Here is a 5,262-nt window from a genome sequence, read left to right on the forward strand (position 1 = left end):
CAGCATCAGCATGCCTTTACCATTTTAAGGCCCAGGGAAACGAGCCTGCAAGCGCTCTGTAGCGGTCACTGGTGATAAGGAAAGGCTACTCCTCATAGAGGACTTACGCTCGGGCACACATTTTTTGGTTGACTCCAGCTCCCTCGGGAACCCAGAGTGCCGGCAGGCTAGTTTCCCTGGGCCTTAAAACTGCAAAGACAGCACGGTGCTATCATGCGGCTGATAAAACACAGCCCTTTTCCGCGGTGCTGCCGTGCCGCGATCCCAGCCACCATTGATGAGTTGGAGACCCCAAGGAGGATCGTGGGGGCGGGGGAGATGCTGTTGGTGGGTCGGGAACTATCGCCTGGACGCCAAAGCTCCTGGTAGCCAGGAGAATGTAATCTGCTTCTTCTGTGAGTGAGCAGTAATCCTTTGTGGCCAGTAGCGGGGGGTTGGCGAGGCCAGTTCGCACCAGCAACTGTTTGAGGAAGACAGGTGAAGAGTGAAGAGGAATCCATTCCAAGCAAGGACATGAGCTCGAGAGCAGTACCATCACCCAGGCCTAAGAGAGAGGATTTTCTTGGCCCGTTCTGCATCGGAGAGGGAGTAGTGCAGAAGCAGCAGCGCCTTGCAAGTGCTGTATTTCCCTTGGGTGGGGGTATATCGGGGGAGGGTCATCACACGGTTGGTGGACAGCAGATCCAGCGAAGACACCACATGATGCTATTTCATGTCGTCGGCTGAAATGCCACGAAGAGCAACCTGAACTTCGACGTGCACGAACCACGAAGGAGAGTCGTGAATCCAAAAATCTGGCAGCTTAACCAGCACAGCAACCATAGCAAAAATTTAAATTTACAGCTCTGCTATCACTTCAGACATAAATGAAGACAGAAAACTAAACAGCAATGGTGTTTGTAGGGTTACTGAAGTTGGGCTAGCTGGTATATAATGATGTGCTGCATGGTGGCTAGCTACACAGCTATGTTAGCATAACATAAACACAGTGAAGTTGGAGGATGGATGCTAACTTTTTTCCACTCGATAAAATTTGATGCAAGAGTTCCCGAAGGTTAGGGACAAATTTAATCACATGGCAGAATGCTGTAAACGAACCAAACTTCAGTCAGGCGAACAACTGAGATAATCCATCCACAATACGAGGTTAGTCATTAATATACTGCTACATGGGCATGTAGTTACAGCGTGTGGGTTAAAAAACTGAGCTTTAAAATGAACAGTGGTAATGAAAACCGAGATAGGCCGACAGTTATCACTGACTGTTTTTAGGGGCTTGTTCAGATTAAATAGAACAAAATACAAAGCATTAAAACATGTAAAAAACACAACAGCCTTAACAAATGCAGAGTAGTTTGGACCTGGAAGCAGGGTTCATCAGGTCATCACTTAAAGACCGGATATCCCACCTGCTGTGAATGTTTTAATCCAATACACTTGTTATTGTTATCACTTGTCACATCCTGTTTTTGACAGTAAAAATAAATAACATTCATATAAGAAATAAAATTGTCTGTGTAAACTATATAAACTGAGCAAAATGGTGCCACGGATGGCAGCCTCTGTACTGCGCTCTCTCGCACTTTTCTTTTTTTTGTTTATTTTCTGCACTTTTGGTCACTCAGACAACATCACTTTCTCCAGAGATCAACTGCTAAACATCAGGCAGTCGTCTCAAAATAGTTCTTATCCATTTTTCATAAACCCGTAAAGTTATTTGGAGATTTTAGTCGGAGGCGCAGTGGCTCTCTGTGGCTCCCAGAAGAGACACAGACGGGGGACTCGTGCTGGTGAAACTACGTCGGCGAAGATTCCACACGGCACTCCCCAAATGCATCTTGCGAATCTCCGCTCTCTTCCAAACAAAGTCGATGAATTACTGCTTTTAGACCGGACTAACAAGGACTTTGCACGCTCTGCTTCCCTCTGCTTCACTGAATCCTGGCTCATTGAGTGAATCCCAGACGCTGTCTTATATCTGCCAGGTTTCCAACTTCACCGGGCGTACCGCGGAATGGAGCTTTCAGGGGGAAAAAAGGGCGGTGGAGTCTGCTTCTGCATTAACAAAGGTTGGAGTACTGATGTCACAGTGTTACAGAAATACTGCAGCCCAAACCTGGAAACTTTTTTTCATCAACTGCAAACCTTTTTATTCACCGTGGGAGATTTCTTAATTCATGCTGGTCGGAGTTTACATCCCTCCTCAGGCTAACGCAAACAACGCACTGTGCGAGCTGGCTGACCAGATTACCACCCTGGAAAGGAAATTCCCGGATTCCTTTACAATTGTCTTAGAGGGTTTTAACAGAGCAAGCCTAAACCATAAACTTCCTAAATACAGACAGCATATAGACTGCCCCACCAGGGACAACATCACACTGAATCACTGTTACACCACTTTAAAAGATGCCTATTGCTCTGTCCTCCGGGCAGCTTTGGGAGATTCTGATCACTGCCTGGTCCATCTTATTCCAGTTTATAGGTAACAACTCAAACGTGCCAAGCCTGTAGTCAAAACTGTGAAGAAGTGGACTAACGCAGCAAAGCAGGAACTGCAGGACTGTTTTGACTGCACTGATTGGACTGCTTTTGAAGCTGCATCTGAGAACCTGGATGAGCTGACGGACACTGTGACATCATACATCAGTTTTTGTGAATATGTGTGTGCCAACCAAGACCTTTTGCACGTACAACAACAATAAACCATGGTTCACTCCTAAACTCCAACATCTTCATAAGGCCAGGGAGGACGCCTACAAAAGTGGTAATAGGGCCCTGTACAAGCAGGCCAGGAACACACTGATCAAGGAGATTGTTGTGGAAAATTTAACAATAACCTGCAACACACCCAGTGAGCTTGATTTGAAGTGGGTTTAATAAACACATTCCAATGTGGAGAGAGCATCCCAGTGAAACCCTAGGACCATCTCTGAATTTTGGCCACCGCCCTTACATCTTAAATACAGAGACACAGACAAAGAACATTCCACAAACTCTTATATGTTGGCCCCTCTTCACAGAGAGAATTATGACCTTGTTTTCTGCTTGGCCATTACCTAAGGATTTACATCCCTGATAAGGAGAAGGAGTCCCACTATCTGTTCAACGTCTCCCATTACAATGGCCTCACTGTGTTAACATTTCACATGCATGCAAGCTGGTGACAGGAGTGCTCTTACTATAGTAAAGTGAGAAAGTGATATTACTATAACTAATGTGATATGATTAAATATGTGATTAATACATGAGAAAAGAAATCTACCACCACAAGATCAAAGTAGCTAAAAGGATCTACTCCCAGAAGCTCAATGAACAGCTCTCAGCCAACGACCCTGCATCAGTGTGGTAGGGCCTGCGGGAAATCACCAGCTACAGACGCCCCCCACCCACTGTTGAAGCAAACAAAGACCTGGCCAACGGGTTATATATATTCTACTGCAGGTTTGAGACAGACAGACTCTCACCCCTCACACTCCCCTCCCGAGAGACATTGTTTCAGACATTGACCCCTAACACACCTCTCCCCCCTCACCCTCCTCAATCCAGACTCAACAAGCTGCTTCAAACGCTCCACCATCATCCCGGTCCCCAAGAAACCCACCATTACAGGACTGAAAGATTACAGACCTGTTGCCTTGACGTCTGTGGTCATGAAATCCTTTGAACGACTGGTGTTAGCTCATTTGAAGGACACCAGTTGGACCCCCTGCAGTTTGCCTACTGGGAAAACAGTGAACATGGGGCTGCATTACATCCTGCACCAATGTGCCTGAACTTTTCTCCTCCAAACTCTCCCAGCTCAGCGTGTCACCAGCTACCTGTCAGTGGATCACCAGCTTCCTGACAGACAGGAGGCTGTCAGGAGTGAGGCTGGGGGAGATCACCTCTAAAACTCAGTCCCTCAGTATTGGTGCCCCTCAAGGTTGTGTCCTCACACCACTGTTGTTCTCCCTTTACACTAAAGACTGCACCTCCAAGAACTCGGCTGTTAAACTCCTAAAGTTTGCAGATGACACCACCATCATTGGCCTCATTCAGGATGGTGATGAGCCTGCATACCGGCAGGAAGTTGAGCGGCTGGTAATCTGGTGCAGTCAGCACAATCTGGAGCTGAACAAGCTTAAGACTGTACCCATATGGAAAAGATATATATAAATCTTATAAAGTTTGTATCTGTCTTGTGTGAAACTTGTATGAAAAGCATACAAGAGTGAAAACAGATATAAGATCCCTTGAAAAATTATATAATGAAACTTGTATGTTTTGGATACTTACTAAAACAATATATGAAAGTAATGAGAAATTGGCCACTTTCATGAGTAAATCATATAAGTTTTTACTATATCTTTTCCATATGGGTAGAGATGACAGTAGACTACAGGAGACATCCCTCAACAATGCTCCCCCTCACTATATCAGACAGCCCGGTGTTGACTGTGGAGATCTTCAAGTTCCTGGGTACCACCATCTCCCAGGACCTGAAGTGGGAGACCAACATCAACTCCATCCTCAAAAAGACCCAGCAGAGGATGTACTTCCTGAGACAACTGGGGAAGTACAGTCTTCCACAGGAGCTGCTAGTCTTCTAGTTCTACACTACAGTCATTGAGTCTGTCCTGTCCTCCTCCATCGCAGTCTGGTATGGAGCAACCACTAAACAGGACAATCGCAGACTGCAGTGGATTGTACAGGCAGCAGAAATGTTCATCGGGGCCCCCTGCCCTCCATCCAGGACCTGTACCTCTCAAGAACCAGGAAATGCGCAGGGAAAATCTTCACAGACCCCTCACATCCTGGACACAGACTTTTTGACCTGCTGCCCTCTGGCAGACGGTATAGCAGCCTGCAGACCAGGACCACCCGACATGGGCACAGTTTCTTTCCTCTCGCCATTTCCCTCCTAAACAGTTGAACTGTCACACTGCTCCCACTGCCAGACTGCAACTGCACCTTATGGACATTCTGTGGTATTCATTTCACATTTAACTAGGTTGTAACTGGAAGGTGTGACATTAAAACTACATCTGGTAAAAACCTGTACAAGTGCACACACACAGACACAAAACAAACACACATGTCAAACAAAACAAGGGAGTTACTGTATATTTACCCTACAAACAGATGAAGCAGTGTTTAAGTTTCACTGAAAAGTCACATAAGAGTCAATGAAAGTAGAGCAGAGAGAGTCTGAAGAGGCAGCAGTGTGTGTCTGAAGGAGATTGTGAAGTACAATGTGACGCCTAAGGCTATTTGAGAGAATTT

General features: G+C 46.0%; 1 long non-coding RNA gene across 1 annotated transcript; it reads right to left on the minus strand.

The window, feature by feature from the left end:
- Window positions 1-3,561: 3,561 nt before the first annotated feature.
- On the minus strand, window positions 3,562-5,051 carry LOC120745040. Its single transcript, XR_005698546.1, has 3 exons — window positions 5,042-5,051; window positions 3,982-3,985; window positions 3,562-3,668 (listed from the first exon to the last, which is right to left on the minus strand). It is a non-coding gene; the product is annotated as an uncharacterized LOC120745040 (long non-coding RNA).
- Between the last annotated feature and the right edge of the window lie 211 nt (window positions 5,052-5,262).

Source organism: Simochromis diagramma, unplaced genomic scaffold (assembly GCF_900408965.1).
Source record: "Simochromis diagramma unplaced genomic scaffold, fSimDia1.1 OVJJ01000732.1, whole genome shotgun sequence".
Taxonomy (NCBI): domain Eukaryota; kingdom Metazoa; phylum Chordata; class Actinopteri; order Cichliformes; family Cichlidae; genus Simochromis; species Simochromis diagramma.